This window comes from Pseudopipra pipra, chromosome 13 (genome assembly GCF_036250125.1).
Source record: "Pseudopipra pipra isolate bDixPip1 chromosome 13, bDixPip1.hap1, whole genome shotgun sequence".
NCBI classification, from domain to species: domain Eukaryota; kingdom Metazoa; phylum Chordata; class Aves; order Passeriformes; family Pipridae; genus Pseudopipra; species Pseudopipra pipra.
Window position 1 is genome coordinate 15,256,827 of NC_087561.1, and position 27,905 is coordinate 15,284,731.

General features: G+C 36.6%; 1 long non-coding RNA gene across 1 annotated transcript; it reads left to right on the plus strand.

Moving 5' to 3' along the window:
- The first annotated feature begins 823 nt into the window (after positions 1 to 823).
- LOC135421534 (uncharacterized) lies at positions 824 to 27,883 on the plus strand. The gene is made up of 7 exons (XR_010434058.1): positions 824 to 966; positions 1,523 to 1,710; positions 10,668 to 11,855; positions 12,169 to 12,353; positions 18,289 to 18,454; positions 23,267 to 23,444; positions 27,185 to 27,883. It is a non-coding gene; the product is annotated as an uncharacterized LOC135421534 (long non-coding RNA).
- Positions 27,884 to 27,905: the final 22 nt, after the last annotated feature.

The following is a 27,905-nucleotide window of genomic DNA, read 5'->3' on the forward strand; positions in this document are numbered from 1 at the left end:
TTTATTTATGTCTTTATATTGTTTTATGCAAATTTCATTTTAAAATTTAAAGTGATTTTTAAAGTAATGTAACAACAGAGTCAACATTCATAGTTTGTCTTACTTCTGTAGTCTAAACTACAGCATAAAATTAGCAGTTGAGCAAAGATGGAAAAAAAAAAGTGATGTTTTCATCCTACAATAATTGTCTCAACTGAGCACTTTTAGAAAAACACAGAATTAAAATTAAAGGTCCTTGGGAATCTGCTTGAGTTATAGCTGAGCCTCAGGGCTGCTGTACAAATAGCATGCTACCAAAAACTCATTTATTATTATGTACTATATGCACCTCTTAAACTGAGCCAGAGGTGGAATAAGAAAATTTTTTGTCTTGCTCATATTTCTGCCTACGGGAAATTCTCTTTTGCATTTAGAGGGCTTTATATCCTTTTGGTACTTCCTGGTGTGGAGGAATCAGTTCAGTTAAGACCATCTTCCACAAACCAGAAGGTATGGGATGAACTTTCTGAAAGTATTTGAGCTGATACAGCAGTTACCATAAAAAAACACCCGCCAAATCCCCTGTAATTTTCTGCACTGAGATTCGTGGTATTTGATAATCTAATGACTAACAGTATAACACATTTTGAACTTTAGAGTACTCCTGCTTCCCTCAGGCAGAGAAATCATCCAGTGGCTTTGCGTCCTCATTTTTCTGAGGTATCTTTGCAATTTCTTGATTTTTATTTGGTTTACAAAAAAACTGATTGCAGAACGTGTGGCTAAAAATAGATATTTCTGAGAACACTTCAGTCAAAACACTGGGAGAAAGCTGCTACCCGGATACATCTGTGACTTGTACTGACTTTCTCCTCTAAAATTTTCCCTCTCTCTTACTGATTAAGGTTTGCTGCCTATGAAGACGAGTCTTGGTTTGCAATAACATACTGGGAAAAGCAGAATTAATTTCCCAACCTGGCATTGCAGGTAAATTTTCTTTGGGTTTTTTTTTTTTTTTGTTTTTGTTTGTTTTTTTTTTTTCCCCCTAGAGATGGGTTTTGCATGAATACAGCAGATTTTGGTTGCTCTGGTCTTGCTGACCAGCCCATCTGTGGACAATAAGCCACAGGTGGGGGGCTCATGGAAGGGCCCTGAAAGCTTCCATTTTCCTTTGGAAGTTGGTCCCTCCAAGTTTTCCATCCTGGAATCACTATTTGGTTACATCCCCCTTTTAGGAATTTGCATTCTTTATGTGCATGATAAAATCTGTGCCAAGAGCTCCTGTCATGAAGGTATTTGAAAGGGTAGGTAGAGGTAATAAAAATATAGATAATAACTATATTAAGAGTAAAGGAGGAGGAATGATTTCCTTTGTTTTCTTCTTTGGACTTTAGGATTTAAGGAGCACATCATGGACTACATGTGCATTCTATGGTAAAATTATCAGCTTGCTTATTTTACCATCAGTTAAATCTTCAGTAATATGTTTTGATCCCTCTGTTGCTCATAGAAGCCTTTGTAGCATCATCTTTTTCTGTCCCAGGATATTGTGATGAGAAACACGAGTTTCATTTGAATTTTGTCTGCTGCTTTGCATGTTTGGCTGAAAGACTCAGAAGTGACGAGTTTTTTATTCAAATAACACAGAACAAGGCTGGCAGGCTCTACAGGCCTTTCCAAGTCACCCATCTCGAGCAGGAAAAAAACTTGTGAAGATTAAACACCTCTAAGGTAAAGTCCAAAGCAGTAATTTTTCTGCATATTTCAGGAAATTGGTCTCTAAATAGATTAATTATGGAGATTAATAACTTTAGATCTGTGCATTAAATTCAGTAAATAGTTGCTGTCAAAGTGCTTACTCTTTAGTTAGAATGTGGAGTTATTAGGATTTTAAAAAGGTTAATTATCAAAGGAAGAGTAGAGATTTCATTATTTAATTAAGAATTTTTTTGTTGTTTATTTCTGTTAGCAGAAAAAAAATTAAAATATATTTTTCTTTGGCTAATATATATATGTGTGTGTGTATATATATATATATATATTTGTTTTCCTTTCTGGTCTGTCTGCAAACTAAGAAAAATGTTATTTGCCTGGCTTTCCTCTGCAGGTAAGAGACTTGTTTTATTCCCATGGCTGTTTCCTGATCAGTTGTCTTTGACCGAGAGTGCTAAACACAGGACCCAGCTATCACCTAGGTTTTTTTGCAGTGTAGACATTGTTCGTTGGAAATTGGATGATACCATCAAACTCACTTCCAGGCCATCAGAAAGGATTTATCAGGCCTCATCACATGCTGGTTTCTGTGGTCATATCTCCTGTTTCAGTGCCTCCCAAGGAGTGAACGGCTCCATCAGTCAGGTCGATACCACAATCCCCTGTAAGGAAATACAGCTGCAGAAAGGAGTCTCTCTGTGTTTAGCATGTGTTTATTTTTGCCCTTTGTGACAGGAGCCGGAGCTCATTAGCAGCCCTGAAGTCAATGAAATTAGAGCAGTGTAAGTCCAGCAAAACTAAATGGGAGTTTGTATCTAATATTGTGACGCTATAAAAGTCCTTATCTTCCAGAGCTCCTTCAAAGACAAGTCCTTCAACTTGCAAGCAGAGCTGTTTCATTTGTCTGACAAGTCATCCTGTAGATTCAAGTTACATATTAGAAAAATATATATAAAAAGTAATGTTAGTGCTGCCTGAAATGTGGCAAGAACAACACAGACTTTCTTAATGCATGTTAAGAACTGAGAAGCAGGGATATATTTAGTGTATTTTTGTAACTTAATAATCAAGAAAAGACTTGTTGTTTCAGGATAAGGGTGACATCACTCAGTTTGTTGCTGGATAGGTCTTGTCACCTCTCTTACTGATTCCTACTTACATTGGCTCTATATCAGAATTTGCTAAAATATTCTTTTTGCAAAATCACTTTGGAACTATGTGTTATACTGAACTGTTTAAGGTAAAAGAATATTGGTCAGTTCTAAATAGGTTCCTTCATTCTTTATCCTTCAAATAGAAAGGTAAAGTGTAGTGAGTGCTCATCATTTGCATATTAGATTTGTAATTAACTTTTTAGGGGTCATCACTAAAGTATAGTTAAATTACTTCTTCCACTGAGTGGTGTGTTGGAATTTTTGCTGCATCTGCAACTTGAGCCATTGTTTCTATATTCATTGTGCAGTGGCAAATAGAAAACTAAAACTAGAATGCTATTGAGAGCTCTACTAAAACTTCCATTGACTTTGAAAAGCACAGCATCAGGACTCCACCCCACTTTGTATACGATTAAGAAATGCAGTGTTAGTGCTAAAGGCTAAACTGTTAGACAAAACTCATCAGTTGCAGTCAATTACTTGCGTCAAAAATCTAAAAAAAGGCTCCCAAATAAAAAGTGTAATTTAGCAATGAATGATACTGTCTATGCCCTGATACAGCACAGGCTGTCACTGGACTGATTGCCTAATGTGCCTTCGTGTTCTATTCCGAACAATCCCTTGGACAGAATTGGCAAATATTTTAAGAACCTGCTATTGCCAGAGTCAGTACTGAGCAGTGTTGCAGATTGGAATGGGAATGATTTGAATTCCACATCTTAACGCATTAGGAAACTATAGAATTACATCCCTTCAATGGCTCCCACTTTGGATCAAGTTTGAAGTAAAAGTGGAACGTTTTCTTCCAGACAGGACTATTGCCTTCAGGTCCTCCACTTGGGCTTCTGCTATTCCAGCTACTCCCATTTCCACAAGAAGGAAAGTGGTAATACAGAATCATAGAATGGTTTGGTTAGAAGGGACCTTAAATATCATCTTGTTGCACCCCTTGCCATGGGCAGGGACACATTCCACAATCCCAGGTTGCTCCAAGCCCATCCAACCTGGCCTTGGACACACTGAGGGATGGAGCAGCCACAGCTTCTCTGGGCAACCTGTGCCAGGGCCTCCCCACCCTCACAGGGAAGAGTTTCCTGCTAACATCTAATCTAAACCTACTCTCTTTCACCATGAAGCCATTCCCCCCGTCCTATCCCTGCAGTTCCTGATGAATGATAGTTTAGTGGCTGGCCTAGTGATGTTTCATAATGAGTTATTTACTATACATATAAGTCAGTGTCATTCCAGGAAGAATAAGCATTAAATAGAAAGCAGTGACCTTTCAGGATTTTTTTTTTCTACTTCTAAGAGAATTATGTTTCTTTGTATTGTTTCCCTTCCCTTTATTAAAATGAAAAGCCTCCTTAGGTTTTGGAGGTGAATCAGTACTGTACCATTTCATTAAGTAAATAAACCTAGTTAATTCATTTTCATATAAAAAGTCTGTCAAGACAGTCTCAGGGAATTGCTTTGTAGGCAACAGTGGTCTTCTGGCTGAGCTCCTATTACAAACATTGTTATCTACTGATGAGAATGTATTTGCACACTCGTGATTAGCAAACCAGCACAGGGTGTAGAGTTAAAACCAAAAACACAGGAAAAAGCATAGGGTGGAAAAACTTTTAGGAAAAAAGTAATTTTATAGGCTGCAACTGCAATTTGTTTAAAAGAATGTAAAATGATAGTATATTTTTTTGGGTTGGGTTGGGAATGGTCTGTGTGTGTGATCCATGGGAGAGCAGCAAAACTACCTGGGGCTGTAGCAGCTACATCAGCTGGCAGTTCTGTCATACAGTCACCATGATGATAGTCCATAAGAAGTGGATAATATTGCTTAATTATGTCATTTTATAGACACCTGGAAAGTATATATACATACACAACCTGAAAACACAGATTTTTTTAATATCATGTAATTTTACACTTTCATATTTGTTATGCATACAAGGCTTGTGTAAAAATGGGGTGTTTCATTAAGAAAGTTTCTCCTCCATAGAGTCTTGAAACAGTTTGTTTTGGCTGTTTGAAAGCAATTTTGACTGAATACATCATCTTGTCAAAAGAGTATCTAAGTCAGAAACAGAAATAATAAAGGTAAGTGCATGGAGAAAACAACTGAACTACTCTGTGTTTTTAAGTGGGTTTCTCATCATTTTATTAAGTAGTTGGTAAATATTAACTTTATATATACAGTTCCTGATCCCTCCTTACACTAGCAGAAGTTTGGATGACCATTGAACAACCTGGTCTAGTGAGAAGTGTCCCTGCCCATGGCAGGGAGGCTGGAATGAGGTTAAATTTAAGGTCCCTTCCAACCCAAACCATTCTGTGATTTCATGACTCTGTAATATACGTTTAGTCCCTCTATTAATTTTAAAGCAAACTGCTTCAAATTATTTTTTTTTAATAACTGGTGCTTTTTTTACTGAACAGAAATAAAACTAAAATGGTAAATATTTTCAAGTAGATGATAAAACCATACTATTAAAAACTATTTAAATTCCATAGAAAAGCTTTACCTCTTTTGTAAATGTAAATCATTTCAGTTTGTCTTTGAGCGCTGTGAACTAAAAGGTTTACGAAGTTATACTATAATGTGGAAATTGTATTGTCAGAGATGTGTAATGTCAGGACTTTAAATTGTTTCTACCCTAAGATAAAGTGACTGATGTTACAGTGTGCTTGGAGATGTGGAAGTGCAGGGCTGGGGAAGGTAGAATTTGGTGAGAAAATGAGTAATTCCAGTTTTTAGGATAACTACACGTTTCTGATTAGCAGCAGTCAAGAGTATTTTACATGCTAATCTCTTGTTGCTGTGCAGGAGACCGAGCTGGGTTTTTTTAAGAAGTGAGCATTCGTGTTTTATGCTCTGCCCACATGCACTGCGGTAGTAGCCTGATGCAAAAATACCTCTAGACATCCCAAAAAAGTGGCAGGTCAGCCTGTGAGTAACCAGATTCACAGTGGGATCCAGAACCATGTACTCCCTTGAAGCAGAGTAAGATATATTATGATTAAATATGTGTATAATAACTCAGGTTTTAGAGGAAAAGAATTAGTAAGTGAGCTCGTGGTGTGCACGTAGACATCCCTTTAGTCAAGACACCTTCTGTGAATTAGCATAAGAATTATGCAGATAAGCTCTTTATCTGGCTTCTGTGTAGTTCTTTGAAGTCTTTAGAAGTTTTGGAATTAAGCTGAAGGAAACTGAATAAGCAAGAGGCATTTTGTTTGTACAAGAGATTAACTTTGCTTAAATATAGGTATGGCTTCACATCGCTATCTAGTGACAATCATTTTCTATGTGCCCATGTAAAATTAATTTTATATCTGAGATGAGTTTTACAACTAACAGTGTGTTGCTGTGAGTTGAATTCAAACTCATTTCTTAAGAAATAAGGGTATTGCCATGACAATTTCAGAATAGTATTCCCATTTGTACGACCCCCAAGGAAAAGAAAATAAAAGACAGATCGCAACAGCCAAACATTAGATGTGCCCACAATTTGATTTGGAGACAGGGAGGGAAGTCAGAGATACCAACCAGGAAAGGACTATGGAAATCTAAATATGACAAGAATAATTCTAAAATTACGTGTCTGTCTCCTGCTGCCAGGATCTCACTGTCAGTTCATGGATTATCGGCTTAGTTCTATGCAGGTTACAACATGATACCTGTCAAAGGGAGGGGAACTGAGTTACTCCAGGTTTCTCCTTTTCTCATGGGGTTGTTGCTCCCGTAGAGACTCTGTCACATGTTCAGTATTTAACATCCTGAGACACATCCCCAGCTGGCAACATGGGAGTGCTGGTCTTCCATGATGACACTTTAATGTCATCTCCGAGAGTGCTGCTACAGTCTTTCTACATAGACTTGTTGCTTTATTAGAAGCTCCTTGTTCCTGATCTATTAGTCATTTTTAAAGCAAGTCACACTGATTTTCCTTTATTTCCTTCTCAGTCATGTATCTTAATGTCTTTTTCATGTTCAAGAAATGTTTAGTAAAACCTTCGCTGTGGAAAGAGTTACTGAAAAGAAGGATGTCCTGGTTTCAGCTGGGGTAGAGTTCATTTCCTCTCAGTAGCTTGTACGATGCTGTGTTTTGGATTCATTCAGAGAACAATATTGATAGCTTAGTGATTTTTTGGTTGTTGCTGAGTTGTGTTTATCCTAAATCAAGAACTGTTTTGTGTCTCATGCTCTGTCAGTGAGGAGGTACAAAAAAAAAAAAAGGTTGTGAGGGAGCATAGCTGGGACAGGTGACCTGAACTGGCCAAAGGGATATTATATACAACCATTTATATATATATGACCATGTCATGCCCAGTATATAAACTGGGGCAGTTACCTAGAAGTGGGGCTGACTGGGGTTCAGGGAAGGAGTCTGGCTTTTGTCAGTGGGTGGTGAGCATTTGTATTGTGCATCACTTCTTTATTCTGCTTTTTCTTTTTATTATCATTATTACTATTTACTATTATTATATTTTTACTGTGTTTCAGTTATTGAGCTGCTGTTCTCTGAAGCTACAAGTTTTACTTTTGGTTCTCCTCCCCATTTCATCAGGCTGGGGCAGTGGGGTGAGTGGTGCTTAGCTGCCACAACAAAAGGGTTACCCAATGCTGCCTCTGAAATTGGCTTTGCCTGTGCTGCAGGCAAATGCTTCATCTCAATAGGTAGCAGGTAACTGCCTTAAAAAAATCAAAAGCAAAACAAACTTAATTTAATATAGCTCTGTTCTAGGAACACACATTTCCCACTGAACTAAATTTATCAAAACAGATTATCGAGGCTTTATAATTAACTTCCTAGCAAATAAGAATTAGCATATATTATAGGAGTGCAGTGCGTTAATCAAATAATATTTAGTGCTGCACCCACCTATGCGTGGCCAGGAATTACAAAGTTAATGAAAGACGACACTACATGAAACTGTAGCTAATTAAGCAAGACAGAAAAAATTCTGTAGATGTTTGACTGAAGATGTTAGAATTAACTCATTATCATATTTACATGGTGAGTTTATTCCAGCATTTAAGTTCGGCAAACTAAGCTCTTTAAAGTTAACTTTCTGTCTGCTGTACAGGGATGTACTCACTGTATTGCTTTGTTTTTCGACTTCTATATCTTAAATAAAAAGAGTTTAAATACCTAAAGGGTTTTTACCCTAGGTAGGCTGAATTAGCCCACAAGGTTGTTTTTATTTCTTGCATTAGGAAGCTTACAGGCAATAAGTGCTCAAGACCCCTCAGTAGGCTACCAAAAGTTAGGTGGACTAAAACAAGGGCTCAAAGAAACACCACAGCCCAGGGACTAAAGTGTACTAGAAATGAATAGGCTACACCTACAAATCTTCTTAACAAAAATACAGCAATTTCATGTGGTTGCTGTCATTCTACATTGAGCTTTTCCACTTATTTATACATAGACTTCTGTACTTAAAATTACTTTAAGGATGCCAGTAATAATTCCTCTTTGTAGAGGAATGAACAATGAGTGTATAAACACCCAAATGGTTTTCTACATCATTTGCCAAGAGAAGAAAAGTGGTTGTTTTAGAGGTATGTAGAATAAAAATGTCTAGTATATCTCTTTAATAACAGTCTAGGTTGCAAAGTGTTCTGTAGACACTAAAGTATGAATATGAGGTCACCCAAATTTGTAGCTCTCACAATGTTCTCTGTCTTTAGACTGTGTTGTATTGTACACTCTAACATTAAAGCAGATATAATGTCTGACTCCAGATTACTTCTTTTTTTTGTGTGATGCTTTATGTAAGCATTAGGGAATCATGTGAAAATATTGACAAGATGCTTGTTTTAAGATAATGACGAGCTGCTATAACCCTATTCTAGAAAATGCATAAAGGAAAGGAAGAGTAAAATTATATAAAATATAATCTTTGATTATAAAACACAAATAGATGCAATGGAAGAGGAATTTAGATGAGAAACTAGCACTTGTTTGTGTCCTTAATTTATTTCCATGGTTTTCTGTATCTGAATGTGAAATGCTCTGCCTGTTCTTAATTAAACCTGTAAACTGAAGACTGTTTGCTTCTTTTTTACAAAAAATATTGTTGGCTATAGAGCATATGTTGTTTATCTACAATGCAAGCTCTTGCTGTTTAAATGTAGTTGAGTTTCCTTTGCATACACTTTAAGTTTGTGAGGAGCTTGTTGGTTGCTTTTTTTTTTCATTGATATGTCTTTGGAAAGTGAAAACTATCAGTTGAAAATCAGCTTTACTGTTAATCCAGCAGAACTGTGGTGAGAGCAGATTCTGGGAAACTAAGGTCTGTACTCATCACTAAGTACATTTTTTTACTGGATTTTTTTGCCTATGCTTAAATTACAAGAGAAAGCTTCCAAATGCTTTTATTTCCATGGCTGTTTCCTGTGGAGCTCTTTTATCTCTGTGGATTGAACAGTAAAGTGTTTCGCAGGAGAGGTCTAAGCACACAACTAATTCCTGTGTCTTGCTGCTTTATTTTTTAAAGACTTATGGATCTTAGTGTATACAGAGAGGTCACCAAATTGTTAAGACAATCTAATGTGGTTGCAAAAGAACACAGAAGAGCTAGAAGAGGTTTTCCATGTGGCAATGCAGTGCTGATGGCTTAAAAATGGATATGAAAGACTGACAGAGAACGTGCTGTTGTCATGTGGAGAGATAGATTATAATGATTTTAATAGATGAGTTCATTACCATTGTATTTAAATAATGTCCAGTTAATGTGTGCTAGTCCCTGATGATGAAGATTAAATGTGAGATTCATGGCTAGTGCTGTACTGTGGACATCAGGCACAGCTAACGGTGGTAATGCCACCAAATCATCAACCATCTGTATAACCAGTGTTGTAGTTAAGATTTAAAGTTCAAGAATTTAGATTCTCTTCTGTCACACTTATTGTTTCCTACAAATTCACAAAGGTTATTCCTTCTGTTTTTAATTTGAAATCCATTCTGTATTTTTTATATCTGCTTCCACGTTCTCTGCCAGCACACAGCAAGGTACAAGCGATTTTCTTTATAATATCTTTGCTCTGAACTTTACTGAGAAATGAAGATCAGATCAGATTTTTTTTTTCTCTGTATACTTTTTTTCTGGTGCTTTTGGAGGGATAAAGCAAAGGCCTTTCAAAGCAAGTTGGCTTCATTCCAGCATCAGACAATGCATTTGATTATGAGGCCTTGAGATCAATGCAGATTCTTGAAGCTACCCTCAACTTCAGATAATGTGCAGATTGGTTTGATCTGCATCTTTATCTCTGCACTGTCTTATAGAGTTTTTTTCCAGTGGAACATTAGAGGACCTTTTCCAAAAGTTTACTTTTCCAAGTTGAGAATAGAATTAACACTGTATTTTGTATTTCACATTTAACTCTTAATTCTAGACTCTAATTTTTGCTGTTCCACAGGACTTAACACACTGCCTCAGTTTTATAAAGAGACAGCAGGAATGGCCAGTGATGATCAATTCCTAAAATCACAAACATTGAGGATGTTACACCAGTGGATACAAGACCTTGTATTTTTTTCCAGTAGGGTCAAAGCTTTTACATCTGTTGCCAATTCTCTTGATTTTTTTTTTCATGACTTGAATGGGAGGTGGTGTGATACTTCAATTGCCCTGCTTTCTGCAGGCACTTGATTAAGAATCTCTGCTCTTCCATTTTTTACACAAATGAGACAATGAGAAAAGAAGTGTGTTTATCTTGCTACTGCAGTTTACCTTGCCATTGTGCTACCAAAAATGTATATAGTATACAATATTTTGATTTTTGAATATCACTTCTTGCATATTTCCATTCTATTCTAGCGAATTGGAGGCAAGGTGATGAAATGGAAAATACATATGAATGAGAAAATGATCAGAGAGACTGAAAGGTAAGTCAGTGACACAAATTGTTATTTCCACAAGCTGTTAGATAAGGCAGAGCCAAGAAAGCAGGTAATAAAACTAGACCAAAATGGAACAACAGGAGATTATTGACATATGATCTAAATTAAAATATCTTGTGTTACTGAAAACAGTTTTTCATTTTTTAAGCATTCAGTTTTTGCCACTTTCAAAAATTAATAACAGTTTCCTACTGTCTTCAAAAGAATTTAACACTTAAATGTCTGTATATTATTATTTCATATTCTGTCTCTTGTAAACAGATCAGAATAGAATCAATTTTGTGCTTTCAATATCTGTATTGCTAATTCTATTCTTCATGAGTCACAATACTACTTATTACTTTTTTCTTTCTAAACTTGGAGAATTTTGTGTGCAGTGGTAGTAGCAAAAAAAAGACTGAAAAATGTTAAAATAATTATGTGTGTTAAAGTCTTACTAGATAATGCCCTGTCACACCTTATATCCACAGCACACAGCTCTACTCTCATGAGATTTAACACAATGACTCTCAGACTTCAGTATGTATGCTTTGGATACAATCTCTGAAGATTAATAAAGCTCAGTGAAATATTTACCTTAATTGCACTTCAGCCTCTTTCTTTTAATCATATTTAATAGATCCAACAGCAAGTGCTGCTTTCCACTAGTGGTGCTCTCATTAGCACACTATTGGAAATAAAACTGGAAGATGAGGGTTAGCCCCTAAAGCAGCAGAGGATTTAAGGTAATGTTTCCAGGGTTTTACACAGGATGTTCCCATAACCCTGGCAATAAAAGCTATAGCAGAGAATCACTGAGGTTGGCACAGAGTTCTGCAGACTGTATAGTCTGATATCCCTGCTCAGAGCAGGAGCAACCAGGGCATGTTCCTGCACGTTGTCCAGCTGGATTTTGAGTATTTTTAAGGAGACATCATGACCTCTTTGGGCAGCTTGCTCCACTGTTTGACCACTCTTGTCTTAAAGAAGTTTGGTTGGGGTTTTTTTCCCATTACATTTAAACAGAGTGTTTTGTATTTCACTTTCTTGTGTTACAGAAGCTTCTTGTGTGAGAGATGTTTCAAGCACCTGAATGGAGTGAAAAACTCAGTAGTGTCATTGGGAGGTAACAATGAACACTAAAGGAAGGTTATGTCTAATTCATACGTTTATGTGTGTATATAAAGGTGTACATATATATATATTATAGATTAAAAAAAAGTGTATGAGGACAGTCTCTATCGTTTTCTATAAAAACTTAAAAGTTTCCTAAACACAAATTTGAGACCCCTTTATTAACTGTCTATGTGTGTACAAAGAAGAGACTCTTAGTTTCACTGAATAGTTTCCTGATGTTATTCTTCATAATGGTAAAATTTTGATCTTTACTGTCTATTTTGACACTTAACTTACTTATCAGGCAATATCTCTGATTTCAGCTTGTAACCTTCAAGCAACACAAGTCACCCAGGAATTCTGTAAGAGTTGTAGTGCTTTAGAAAGGTAAACTTCAGGCCAGGCTCATCTCCTGTTCTCAGATCCTGTCAGCATTAAAATTGAGGAAGAGAAGATTTTTCAGGACGGGAAGTATTCAACCATAACACACAGAAATTCAGAGCTCCAGGTATGTCCTCATTTCTCATTGTCTTCAGTCATTCACCATTTATGATCATTCCAGCTTCATGCAGCAACAGTTCAAGTTCTGTTTAGGAATAGCTCACACTGTACCTTTGTAGAACCCCATTTAAAATCTCTGAAAGTGTGAATTTATTTAAGGCAGAAACTTAATGAGGCTCTTTGTAGTCTCAAATTCACACTTAAATTTATGTAGGCCAAACCATGCTATTATACACCATCTTCATTCCTTCCTTCAGTTGAATGCAGTTTTTCCAAAGCAGGAATACAAAATGTAATCCTTTTTTTATTTTTTTCAGAGAACAAAGCACTTGAAAATAACTTGAATTGTCAACTGCAATCGTGTAAATTTTCATAGTACTTTATATTAGGGTTAATAAACTGATAAGAATCAATGCAGTTGATCATCTGATTAGTTGAACTAAATTGTAATTAGGTGCTAATGAAGATCATTTGTAAGCATATGGAATGCATATAATTCTTAAGTTTTAATTTCTAAAGCTCAGCAGTTTTTTCTGGCACTCCTTTTTATTTTTCTCCTTGTTTTGCCTTGGTATGTTTGAAGACTGTATTTCCTTCTTGCTTTTGAGACACTAGAAAACAAAGATACCTGGGCTGTTTCTTAAGGAGGTTGGAAAATGGTTGAAAACATCTTAAGATCTGTTGGAAATTTATTTTGGACAGAAAATTACCTGGACCAACTGGGCTCTAAAGGTTATGACTAGTAATTCAAAACTCCTGCTGTCAGTAGTACCCCCTAGGAACCTCTCCAGGGACCAGTAGTCCTTAACATTTTTAAGATCTTGGATCCATACCAGCACAATTTAGGTACTTTGTTCTTTTGTAATATCTGGTTCAAAATAAGGAACAGAGCTTTGTAAACAGAGAACTCTAATATTCTTTGGGCAACTTGGTGTCTTTTAGAAGCAAAAATAGAAGCAAAAAATGCTTTAGAAGCATTTTAACAAATGCTAGGACCGAATCAAGCCTAAAGAGACAAAACACTCAAATCCCATTAAAATTCAATGCACTCTGATTTCACTCACACAAACAAGGTTTCTTGTTCTCGAAATTAAAGGTAATTAACATTTGTTTGCTTGTTTGTTTTCAATTTAAAATAATGATGGGGAGTTAATTCTCTGCTGTCTAATATCTGAGTTTTATACACAAACCCACAAAAAATCTCATTTGCACCAAGATTGTCTGGTAATGATTTTGATCGGAGAATTATATTATGGTTTCATTAAATCCAGCAAAAACTTTTGGTTCTTGTGCTAACACCAATTATTTTGTTTCAGTAAAGGGGTAGGTTGTTGTACCTTTTTCCAGGGCTGTTTCTCATTGGAAAAACAAGATATTGAGTAGTTCTGTGAGCATAGTTAGTGTTCAACAAAGTTATAGTTAAACATAGTTCTGTGCTTTCAATAACTTGAAATTGCTTGAAAAAACATGTAATTACAGAGGACTCAACCCTTCTTTAGTATGGGTCGGCTACCACCCTGTCAATAGGGCAATAACAATGCTACTAGCAAATAAATTTGCTACTTGAAAAAGTAGCAAAGCAATTTCTATATCATGATAAATGTTTTGGATAAATTGCTGTCTTATGCACTGACCTTGGTGAGGGCCTTCATGGCAGTGTTGGATGATTATATACGATTTGTCAAACAAAACAACAGTTTATGAACTTAAAAAATTAAATTGCCCTAGCATAATTTTAAAAAATGGGGAGGGGTTGGAGAGACAATAAATGCAAGTAGCTGTTCAGGTCATGTCTTTATTAATAGCATGTCATTAAACAAACTAAAAAGCGTGAACTGTGCCATATTTAGAGATTAAGTGGGAGCAGAACCTCATTAGCTCTAACAGGAAATTTCAGTCAGATGATAGCAGGGCTGGGAGCACTTCTCTGAGTACATCTGTGAGTCCATCCTGATTAAAGGGTCAGGGAGAGAAACAAGGCACCTTAAATACTACAATATATTGAGTGGGCTCAGTCTTGTAGAGAGATTGGGGAGCTCCTCCTGTCCTCCAAGAAACCACTTGCCTGTCTGACTTGAAAATGTCTGATATTATAAAGGTTAGAAGAAAGGATTTGTCTGGGATGACCCCAAACAGTGGCCTCTTAGTAATAGACAAGTATACTCATCTTCACCACCAGCAAAAAACCCCAACAACAAAAACAAACAACAAACAAACAAACAAAAAAACCCACAAAAACCCAAACACACAAAACAAAAACAAAACTAACAAACAAACAAACAAAAAAAAACAATAAAAAAGGCCAAAAAAACACCCAAAAAACCCCAAAACAACAACAACAACAAAAGAGAGAAATTAGTTATTTTTAGGGGGAAAAGGCTTAGATTGCAGAAAAGGTTAGTGCTCACTGCGTATTCAGAAAGTATTAAATTCAGCACCAAAATTTGTTTTTCCCCCCAGTAGCAGAAAGATTGCTGAAGCAAATTAGGAGCCATTGAAGACACCGTTGATTTACTGACTTTTTTTTCTCATACAAGTTCTGTGAAATTATTCTTTTGCAGCCTTGTGGCCCTGTAAATCTGGTGTTGCTGTTACTTGCAAAAGCAAATAGTCTTTGTGTTAAGGATAACAACGTAGGTCTTGGGACCAGTCATGCTTTGTCTGGAATTGGTTTGGCCTGCGTGTGTGCTCTGCTTTTGCTTATTTAGCTCCAACAACAATTGTCTGACACACAGGTGCTACCATCTATTTTTTTAATTTTTATTTTTAGCTTTAGTCCAATTGTCTAATTGGTGTGTATATGTCTAAACATACATATATGCATTCTCATACATTGTTATCTGTACTTCTGTGACTGGTATTTGGGAAAAGCAAGTAGCTTCCCTGTGCAGAATGAACTACCCATGACCCTGGAACAAAAATGCAGCATAGAAGAGTATGGGCAAGAGAAAACAGCAGGGGTGTGAATCTACAGGCATAGGATGATACCAAAGTCCAGAACACTATAAATGACTCTCCAGTGGATAAATATTGTTAAAGGAAACAAGCCTGGGTAAAACCAGTTTGAGGGGTAGGTAACAAAATGAAGAAAGAACAGATGTCCAACATTCTTGAAAACACACCATATGTGTGTTATAGAAGATTTGAATGCAACATGTGCTTGCAAAGCAGGGAAGAATGAACATGTGAGCATGTAAAAGTGGCCTCAAATAGTTCCAGGGGTGAGAAGAAATAAAACATGGGTAAGGGTAGGCACAACACCATAGAAGAACATTGATTTTAGAACATTTAAGTGCATAGTTTAGCCTAATTTATTTTGAGACATAAGTACTGGTATCACTGCAACTGCACTAAATCTTTGGATTTCAGTTAAAGCAACAGGAATTTCTTGACTTTGCATATGAGGTGTGTTCCTTTCACTCATACCTAGATTTTTAGGGCAAGGAACAAGATTTTAAGCACAACACATTACAAATTGGTGGGAATTGCAACCCGTGCTGCAATTTTGATGAAATAAATTGCTTCCAAGCTGTGCCTCCCATCGTAAGTAAAATTCCCAAGGATTACCCAAATCCTTCCAGTTACAGAAGTAGGTGGTAAGGTTTTTGAACAGGGAACACCTATGACAAGGAAAGACTAAATCTATTTCTAGGAGTATAAATTTACCAGTTGACCATATGGAGATCAAGCTTCCCCACTTCTCCATGGGGCAATGAAAACTGTCAGGTTTCCAGCCAGTTTTTCTCCAGAAGAGAGTTCAGTATGAGCCATCATTATCTATTTGTAGTCCAGAAATACTGCAGTCTATCTTACAGCTGAAACTTTTATGTAAATAAGTAGCTGATGAGTTTTAGAAGTGTGAATTTCAGGAAAACCTCCTCCCAGTCCTCTAAAATGTAACCTTTTATTAAAAACTAGTTTAACTTCACTGCAACTATACGCTGCCTGTAAAGGCAAATAAAATGTAAGTATTTCTCAGCTGAAATACTGAATTGTCTAATCTCTCTCATAGTGGCATATTTTGCTTCAGCTCTGTCTGACTACACATTGTCCTACCTATAAATAAAGTCATTAGATTGTCCACAGAGCCCTCCAGACATGTCTATAATCAGCAGTGTTATAATCCCAACATTTTCTGTTTTGGGAGTTTGATCTATACAAACATGAATACAATAGTAGAGGGATTTTAAAAGTCAAATAAATGTCACTGGAGTGCAGTAGTAAATGTGTCCAAGGAACGTGCTACCTTAATTGAAAATTCAAATTACTGAGCATTGCTCCTTTTCAATAAAACATTCAGTGCTGTTGAATGAAAAAATCAATAGCTGCTTTATAGTGCATTTTTCTTAAGCAGTAGGCAAGCACTCAATTCCCCTTCAAAGGATTTTTATTCTATCTTTAGTATTTACTTCTCTTCCTCTTTTTGTCTCTCTCCACAGAAGAACAGTCTTCAGCTTCTTTTGTAAACCAAAACATAGCTTACTGGAAAAAAAACAGAACATGTGGTATTCAAATTTGGTAGTCCTTGTTGTATTTTAAAGTCATTATAAAGTAAGGTGCCTGGATACTTCTTTTTTTCCTGAGTGAATACTTAATTTAGACTGTGTCTACTGAGATTTCAGGAAGTACTCTGGTTTGCATTGGGATAGGATAGGATTTAATTTTAAGGCAGGAGCTTTGACATTCTTGTAGGATAATTTGAGATTTGTCCTTGATATTCAAGGGGAAAAATTTGTAGGTTGAAAGGAAATTGTAAATACCTGTTAAAGCAGAGATCTTTGTGGACTGTGAAGTTCTCAGAGAAGATTCTCCATGATGCTTGATAAAGATTGACTGCCCCTGTTGCTTTTGATCTTTGACCTGTACAGATGGCAGGCTTCCACCTGGGTAGGCTCTAGCACGAAGGGACCAGTCCTTTGTGTCACTTTGTCCTTTCTGTTTTCCCTGGGTTTTGTCGAAGGTGTCACAGGAGCCACGTCAGCACTGAGCTGCACACGAAGCAGAACTTGTACATGTCACCTTCTCTTCTCATACCTTCTTTTTCTGTGCACTGGTGAGTCAGTGAGGTTTTGGAGCAAATAAATCTGCAGGTTTGAGGTTTTGTGAGAGGACATATCACACTTTTCTGTTGTTCCAGCAAGTGCTCTCATTTCCAGTGTGGAAACTACTGCAATAATCTGTACCATAGTGATGAGAAACATTTTCAGGTTTGCTGTACAACTTGTGGCAAAAAAAATTATCGTGTTACAGACTGCTGTGCACACAGGCTGGTGGGAGTTTGGAGTCAAAATTATATTAATCTTTGTAATAAGTATGTAAGAGGTCATTAAATTCTAGCCTATAAATCACAAATATTGACTATAGCTGGTACTTGAATGTACAGTGTCACTACATATGCCATTGCCTGAAGTTTTGTGCATTTTGCACAAAACTTACAGCTTTGAGAATTAATTCTAAGCATCCACTGTTTTCCAAAAGAGAAGAGAGCAATGACACTAAGTGTTACTTAGAGTATAAGCTCCCAGGGCAATGTGCCTTGCTAAAAGACCAGGAATAAGCTGTAATTTAAGTTTGCAGATCAAAATAATTCCTTGGAACACAGATGAAAATTGTGTGTGCCAATATAGACTCATTTGTTGAAATGGAACTTGTCCTTTTGTAGTGTTTCCCTGACATGACTTAGCAACAAGGATCATTAGGCTCTGAGCTAAAAATGAGAAGGAGAAAAGAGCCAGTTCAAAGTGTGCATTACAGCAGAGAAACCACTGCTGAGGCATGTGCAGGAAGTGCTGTTGCCTTCCCCTGAGATAAAGATTCCTTCTTCATCTCAAACTTGTTCTTGCCCCAATGCTATAAGCAACTGTCTTGTTTTTATTTTATTTTCTCTTTCTTTTTTAAAAAATTTTATTTTGTATTCTGTTTTTGTGTTCTTTTCAAATTAGCAGGTGTTTGTTGAGAAGCATGTGCAATCTTAGAAACCTAAAAATTCCAAAATGCTGTGGAAATTGGGTGGACTGATGCTGAAATTCTCCCCTGTACGGTAAATCATGAAGAACCTATGGCTGCTTGCCCAGAGGCAGAATCTCATCTGTGTTTGTGATAACAGATGTAAGTCCTGGAAGCTTTTTCAGTATCTTATACAGTTTGTTTGCAACCAGCTAAAAATGAGAGCTTGATTTTTGACTCATCGGTGAAGTCAAAGAGCGGTGAAAGAACCAGATATGTGATTGTGTTCACTGCAGAGTCACTGTCCTTAAGTGACTTCAGACTTCTCTCAGTCAGCTTTTGATGCTTTCCTGTTTGTGCTGAGCATATCCATGAGTGATAAGCAGAATCCAAAGCAAGTTCAGTCTGCCCCGGAATCCTCACCCATCTGGCTTTTACACCAGAGCCTGCATTCAGCCTGGTGAATACTGTCCAGCTATGTCCTGGCTTGGTACATTCTCTTTGGACACCTCTGTGTTGTGATACCCTTCTGGTTCACATCAAAATTGGAACAAATTCCTGCTACTGGCCTTCCTGCATCCTTGGAAAGTGTCCTCATATGTGAGCTTCCTGCCTTCAGAGTTGTGTTTAAAGCAAAGGGCAGGCACAAGCTACAACATCCTGCAGCTCTTCTCCATTTCCCAATATTTAATGATTTGGATATTGAATTTTTTTAATTTTTATTTTTCCCTCCAGGAAAATCTATTTTCTTTCATAAAAATAATAATAATAATAATAGAAAAAAATCTCAGAAAGTAATCTACCAGTAATTGCAATGGGCCAGAAGAGATAAGCAACTGAAAAAAAATATGACAAAAGGAAGAAATACACAATAAATGATTGGTAACAGCAAGGGAAGGTAATAGTGAAAGATGGCTAAAATCCTAGTGTAATTCTGAGCAGGTTTTGATAACAAAACAAGTCATAGAAGATGATATCTGGAGGGCTATAGAATTATTAGGTCATCTTTGAACTTGGCTTAACCTTGAAGAATTTAATTGAAGTCAGTGACTTTGTAAATAAGTTTAGTCAAAGTATCTTCAGCCTTTTTCAAATGTAAGTCAGAGTCTTATTGCTGTGAAATAGCAAGAGATGCAAAAATGCCAACTGTTCTTCCTGAAGGATTTTGTAAGTTCTCAGAAGTAAGTAGTAAAAGAATGTAAAAAAAGAAATTGAAATGTAATGTTTTGTTGGTTTTACTTTTAAGACAAAAGAGCAAGAAATGTTAAGTTTTCCTATATTTTTTCTAAGCTCCTAAAACCTGGATTTATTTATTTTTTTCTACAGAGCTATAGGTTTTCACTATTTGTGATGTCTGTATCAAACAGGATAACTGAGAAATGTTTAAAAAAAATCAAATTGCTTAGAACATGTTTCCCCAGAGTGACATAAATCCTGGTATTTGAATGCTGTGTTCTGTTACTTTACCCTAAGCAGCAAAATGAATGGCTATTGCTAACACATAATCTTATTTTTAAGCAATGCTGAACAGCTTCCTCAAAATTAATTTCAGACAAGACAAATGATATGGAGGAGCCAAGCCAATCCCCTCATGACCTCCCCTGGAGGCTTTTCCAAACTGCCACTGCTACTGCTTGTAAAGCAAGTCATGGGATCTGTCAGAGACTGAGCCAAAGAGCCGAGGCACAGAGCCAGATTCCAGGGCTGGAGGCATTCCAGGCTCGCTGTCTCTGTCAGATGTTTGCTGATAGTCCTCCATGTGTGGGTATAAGGCTCCAAGAAAGAATTCCTGCCATAGCAAAGATAGCCAAGTGGGATGTTTTAGAATATCGTCCCGTGTCAGGTGCCTTTCAAATCCCTTGTTCTTGAAAAGTGCTCTCCGAGCTGACTGAAGCACAGGGACAAGGTAAAAGCCCCCAGGTGAGTATTTCCATGCATGGATTCTGCAGGATGTGTAAACTCAGCAACTGAGCTGTGGCTGAATTGGTTGTTTACATTGTGGTACTTTCTAAGCCTTATGGAACAGATTCATACCTCTTTATGTCCTGATTTTCTATTCTGTAACAAATATGGATAGAAAGGGAGTCTGAGTGGTTTCGTGATATTGTAATAACCATTCCAGAGGTTCTTTTCCCCTATTCCTATGAATCCCACAGCGTGAACAGCAGACAGAAGGGAACAATCCTCAATATCAAATAAAAATTTAGACATAATCTCAAACACCAAAATATTTCTTCTTTCTTTTAAATAACTAATTTTTTTCCTATTCAAGCATATGAGGCTTTATAACTGATTTTAGGACCCATACATGGCTTTGTTCAGCCTGATTTCAACATCACCAGAAAAAATTGTGCTAAACTGCATTAAGTATTAACATCAGAGGGTGGCCCAGCAGACCACATGCAGCTTTTAATTAGACACATGCAATTCTGTGTGAGCTGGTTGGCTCACACAGAGTTAAATGAGGGCAGAGTTTGACCTTCTGACTACAGAGTGCTAAATGCTGCAGCACTCAGGACGCTGTAATACAAGACACAGTGCTAACCTTCCCATGGAATGCAGTCCATTGTGGCTCTTGCCAACTGGATCAAATGAACATTTGGAAAGGTGTGTTAAATAGTAGCCAGATCCCATTCTCTTAATTATGCAGCTTTCACCAGTGTGCTGCACTAAATCATCCTTGCCCAGGGGTAGTATAATTACTGCTGAATAGCCTACTGCTGAATAACTTAATATACTGGAGGCAATAATTATTCCCAGAATGTGTCTGTTCCACTTTGCCTGTTTACTTGTGTTCTTCAGAAAAACTATCCCATGACTTAAATACTCTTTAGGGCAGTTCTGGTCCTTGCCTTGAATATTTTGGTCACAACTTCAGCCTTTTGAGAGTAAGTTAAAAGATTTCTTTAGAAGAATGAAATGGTAATGAAATACATATCTTCAGTAGCTCTATAGAACATATTTTTAATTCTGTCATGGTCATGCTATTCATTTTAATTTAATCTCTACTGCCAACCCATTGCTTTTGAATGGCTCAAAATTCTTTCTTCCTGATTTGAAAGAAAAGGAAGCTAAACTTACAAACCCCAATAACCAAAGGTCACTTTTATCTTTAATATTTTAATAACCCATTATGGTTTACATTTGCAACTGGAGAATTTTCATCAGATCCAGTTGTAGATATGGCCCCACTTCTTTCAGGCACGTGGCCCTTTGCTCGCTCTGTGCCTGGTGTGAGTGGGAGCAGCTCATTGCTGTTCTCCACCTCTCTCCACTTAACTGCTTTTATGGCATTTGTGCTGAATACTGTGGTGATACTGGTCATCCCAGACTTTTCACTGATGAGTCTAAAGGCTTTTCAAAATGTTCATCCCACAAGTGCTGCTGCGAGTATTTCCTCCAGATAAGGAGTGTTGTTAGCATTGCAGAGCGGGACTAACATTAACCCTCTGGTGAGTTTTCCAACTGAATATGTTTCAAAACTATATATTCAAATATAATTTTAATTATTTAAAGCCTGCATCACAGTGAAGTGATTTTGAAAATTTTGCCTACTTTTCGTTGGAAATGTTCAGAGTTATAAACATGTAGTGTTGATCTAGCAGTTAGTATTTGCCTGGCAGTCTGGCCTCAGCATTGTATGCTATTTATCTTGACATAAAACCTTTGAGTCTCACACTGATTTGGCAATTAAATTTCAATTAATTTTGTTTATTACTGCCTTTGAGATGTGGCTTTGAGATGTGAAAGGAAACACTGGGAATAAATAGTTAAGTCTGCACAGACTCACTCTAAACTGTCTGGATATGCTCCTGTGACCTTAGTACTCTATATTTGCCCAAGGTGCAAAGCTCTTTGTACATGATCCCAGCCTGCAGTTCTGGGCTGGTTTAAATGTTGCAGCAAACAGTTAAGCTCCTGAGAATAAGTGGGGAATGGATTATATTACTTCAGCAGACACTCATTCGAAACCATATTTGCTTATAACCTTATCTGAATAAAGGCTGCCCTGGTTCAGAAATCTATAATGTTATTTCATTACCCTCACATTCAAACACGCATACAAATCTGACAGGCAGGAAATTCATTGGCTGAAAGCAACTTCCACTTCAGCAGCTGTATCTATTTTGGTTTATTGTCTTGGAGGCTGTGTCAACGAGCCTCCCTGTTCAAGTGTTCAGCATTCAAGTGCTGAAGATTTTTGATTGGGAGCAGACTAATATTAATCTTCAGTTATCAAAAAGTCTAATTCATCATCTATTTCCCCAAGCCCCCAATAAAAAGAGCTTTTTTTATTTTTTTTAAGTCTTAAGACAAAAAATTTGTTTTTATTTGCTGAAGCAAGATTTTATTTAAACAAAATTACCACCCCCAGAACAGGATATGAAAATGAAGAACTTAAGTGTCTGATGTTATGGCATGTGAAATCAAAAGCATTCTCTGTACCTTGGAGACAAGACCTACCAGATGAAAATCAAGTAAACTAATTAGTGTTGAGCAAAGAACATTTTATATATTATGGCTCTCTGAGCTAATGTCACCCCTTTTCATCTACTCATTACATAAAACTCCTTAAATCAGTAGGACATAAGGCACTGTACTGAGAGCAAGGTCAATGAAACCAGACTCTTCTGGGATATAATGAGTGGAGACAGAATTCTCCAAGGGATCTTCTTAATGTATGTCAGGAGCACAACAGATCACAGAGTAGTGATTATGGATCTACAGTTCTATTTTTTTTACCCCCAACTGCTGTATCCGTATTTTCTTCTTGAGCAACTGAATAGGAGGGTTTAATAGGAAGTTCTCATTACCAAACTACCTCTTTGTAGGAAAAAGGTAAAGGTGGACACATGAAAAAAAATCAGGAGTATGTTCCTATTTGGTTAAAAAACTGAAGTTGATGGGCAGCCATGACTTAGATTATTCCTTATTTTATGGAGGTACATTTTTAATGTATATCTCTAATTGTAGAGCTCCTTCAAGCAGGCTCTTTGAACATACAGAAGGAAAGGGTCCAGTAAATTCCTGAAACTCTGTTTTAAAGCAAATGTTCATCTAAATTTATCCATTGCAAAGTGCAAACCTTTAAAAGTGATGCTTTGGAAGTTGCAGTCTGTGAGCAGTTCTGGCAGAGGTTCTCCAATTCCAGGTGAGTCTTTCTTAGTTTATTTAGAAATACTGGTTTACATTCTCATTCAGAAATGACTGTAATGAAACCCTCATTTAGCAAAACTATTTATCATATGTTGAAGTGATATGCTAAATGTATTTTGCTCAAGCTATAAGGTCATTTTTATTCTTATTTGGCACACAATCACAGTCATTCTGTATCAAGCCTCTATGGAGAAAGATCAGGGGAAAAAAAACACCAACAAGCCTTATTTTGAAAAAAAGAGGAAAAAAATAATGGAAAAACCCAAAACAGAGTTGTATAATTAATAAATAATTACACCTGCTAGAAATGCCAGTCACTAGATAGTCCAGTTATAATAATTACAAAAGCCTTGCTTTTGTTTTAGGTGGTATTTGTCAAAAAGATTTCAGTTAAGAAAATAAAGAATAAAGAAAACACACACACACACAAATAAAAGGATAAATAGCTTAAAAGAGAAACCTAAACCAATATTGCATATTTTCTCTTGCAATCATATGAAAATTCTCAATGGCTTTGTGTTTTGGATGCATAAATATTCATCGAGTCTTAAAGTTTACATCATGTAAACCCAGGCAAGAAAACAAAAATTAATAGCTCATCTTAATACAGGTTATCCACTAGATTTCAGAGATGTACTAGACCCATCCAAATCTAATAACTTTGTGGAATCGATTTTATTCCTTCAGGTTTATTTCTTATATGAAAAGCATGACTTGTCCATACTGAGCATGAGAAACAAATCTCTTTTATTGTACAAAGCACAAGTTGGTAATCTGGAAGAAACAAATATATATATAAATTTCTGATTTATGTCTGAAGACAAATCTGAACAGAATATTTGATTTAGCATAACCTTGTCAGTGTTTTGCCAGGCTGCCTTCAGTCACAAAGGCACGTGTGCTCCTATGGTCTAGTCTGCCTCTAATGATTTTTGATGTGCTTATCCTTAAGAAGCTATTTTTCTGTGAACTGCTAAAAGACTTTATACCCTGAAGTACCTCTACTTTCTCCATTCATAACTAAATTGGAACACTCAATTTTGAAATAATAGTTAGTGTGATTTATTATTTACCAAGGCAGCAATGAAGAAATGTATTTGAAAAGAAGCCAGTAGCAAATTACAATCGATTTGCACAATATAACAAATAAAATGTTTTACGGAGGCAGAGTTGCTGTTTGAAGAGATATGTGATCCATAATAATATTTCCAAGATGTCTGCTTCTTTACTACTGTCAACAATTCATTAATCATCCTCCTGCAAAAAAGCAACTCGCCCTCTCCCCACTTCAGACATTTAAGAAAGTGCTGATTGTGGCTCTGCAGTTTCTTCCCCTGTTTTACAAAAGGCTGTTGTTTAAGTAAAATATACATACAGAACTTCTAGGTATCCCTTCATGTGCTCTTGGAGTGAGGGCAGGTAAAATTACTTATCCTGGAACTGTAATAATGATTACGATGCTGGACTGCAGTGACCTGGTGTGTTGAGTAGTGGCTGTCAACAAATACAGAAACTGGAGTGACCATATGCACAAATCATTAAATTCATCCTAAAATTATAGGTGCAGATAGAGGTTCTTACAGCTCTAAGTTCTCTAGAAGCAGACATTATATAGTAATTTTCCAATGATTTAAAATATTCTGTATTTATAACAAACAAAAAAAATTTGGTTCAAGTCATAGAATCAGTGACTTATTTGGATTGGAAGGGACCTTAATGGTCATCTAGTTCCAACTCTGTGGGCAGGGGCACCTTCCACTAGACCAAGTTGCTCCAAGCCCTGTCCAACCTGGCCTTGGACACTTCCCGGGATTAGGCAGCCACAACTTTGTGCTGTGTTTGTAACTATTGGATGTTCATCCCCAGTGCTGTTTCACTTCATGTGACACAACTGCTGTGTTCTGTGCAGTTCTGTCATTTGGGAAAGGACACTTCTTTCAGGTGCCATTGATGTTGCAGCTGTTGAGTTAATCCATAATATTTTTTCCAACTATTTAACCCCAATATCTTCATCTTCACATGTTTTACTGCATGTTTTCATGGTTGTTAGTGTATTTCTGAGGAAGAAAAGGCAGCAGTAGCCAAAGATGACTGAGCTAAAAAAAAAATGTTCTAGCCTAGTGATAGTAATGTGCCCAAATGAGATAGACTAGAAAATAGGAAGGGTTATTGAATCCCCTGCTACTCAGCATGTGTATTTCTCAGATTGTGCTGGATATTTCATTGCATCCATGAGATAACATAGATGAGTTGCAGAGGGTTGAATTTTCTGCTTCTGGTAAAGTCTAAATGAAAGATTAGATCTACAAAGATGTTTAGGCATGTAAAGATGCAGATAAATGCTGACAGGATCATCAGAAATCCCATGTTTAGGCCAGCAAGTTTATTCAGAATTAAGTGCATTATCCATGCAATTCACTTCTGAAAATATCATCCATCACTAAACTGGATGTTTAAATGCCACTGTAAATCTGGCCAAAACTATTCTTATAAGAAGAGGAAGACTGAGGAAGAACAGCTGCAAAATTTATAGAATAGAAACAGAGTTACTGATTGATTTTTTTTCCTGGAAAACAAACAAACAAAAACCCAAAAAAACCAAAACAAACAAAATCAAACAAAACCAACCAAACAAAACAAAACACACAACCCACTCCCACGGGCTGATTTCCAAACTTAGCTTTTTACTGTAGAGGAGATCATTTTGCCAAAAACACATAGTAGTGCAGTAAGTTATCCAAAAAGCCTCAGGAACTCATTGGCCAGAGAGCACAATCTGTTAAACTAGTCCTTTGATATGCTATCAGCAGACAGAGGGCAATCTATCTGTGGCCATTCCCTCTATTACTCTCCCAGATTGTAGCTTGGTTGCTGTTCCCTGAGTGAGTTGTATTTCTGTGCATATCCATGCATTTAGAAATCCTTAATGGATTTCCCTTACACGAGTTCCTGCAATCTATCCTGAACCAGTGCACAGGCAGGAAGAAAATGTAGGGTTAGAACCCTTATTTCAATCAAACTCAGCTGGAAACTGCAAAATGTGACATTAGAACCCATTAATTTAAACCATCAGCAAGAGGTTTAACCCCACTTCTTGCTATGTTCTGCTACTTACAGAATGAAAATAACACCCAGCCAGCACATCAAAACTATTAAAGAACAAGTGGATAAAACCTTCTCATTCAAGTAAAACAAGCTCCATTCCCACTGGTGGAATGAATAAAATCTGTAAGAATGTTTGCTGTTTTAACAGTATTTTAGTGTCACTATAAACAACCACAATACTTATATATTGATATAATTGCTGCTATTCATTGTCTTCATTACAGGTGGTTCAGGGGAGAAAATGTGGGAAGAAACAGTATGAAAGAGCATAACATGACCAGAGTAATGTCTTCCCAATCTTTCTTAGGCATTGAATTTTAATTTGCACAAGAAATCTTTCATAGGAAGAAAGGCAGCACTGAATTTTTGTTTGTTTGAATGCAAGTCATTTCCTTTTGGAGGACCTTCATGTGTTTTTCAAGTCTTTCATTTTGGAATTAAACTCTGCCACTTGGACAAGGCAGACAGGCAGCTAATTAGCTGAAAAATGGGCGTTGAGAGCTCTTGGGGAAAAAAAGAAGTCACACTTTTGTAAGTAAAATGATTGCTGAGGATATGGTATTGATTTGATAGTTTTTCAGCTGAAAATGTTTGCTAATTGGAGAACCAATTCTGTATTTTTATTCCCAGCACAGAATCAAGATGCTTCTGAATTAAGCATCAAGAGCAAATACTTGCTGAAGGAAAAATGAATCCAATAAAAAGCCAGGATGTGATACTGGATGATGTGTCCACCTGGCAGCCATGCTCTGGGCACTCTGAAACCGCTCTATAAATGGACAGGTAGAAATAATCATAAATATGAATCAAAATTTAATATCAATGAATGCTAGTAGGCAATTATTGCTGGCCAAGATAGTAACATTTTTCAGCTGTGGTTTTCATCAAAATGGTCTGTGGGGTTATAAGTACATTCGTTGTAGTGATTAACAGTGAGATATGAAACCTTCTGATGTGTTGCCCTCGTTTGCAGGGAATTGTCTGTTTTCTCAGAAAAACAGACAATTGATAGAAAGAAATGGACAAAGAAGAAAACTAAAAATTTTGAATGTTTCTTGAAAAGCCTTAAAAATTCCAACAAAATATCTGAACAATACAAGAATTAGTTTAAATTGTTTTTAAATGGGTACCTTTTTTCATTTCCCTCTAGATAACTTTATTTCATCAGGCAGTATTAATCCTGTGTTAATGCAATATTCAGGAGAGATAAATCATGTCTCTGTTCTGTTTCAGATGTCATTCAAATAGCAAAAAGCATTTGGTAATCTATAAGAGCTGAATATTTGCAGGCTGCTGGTAACTGCTGACAAATGACACCAATCACTTCCTCATATCCTCATAAACAGGCTTG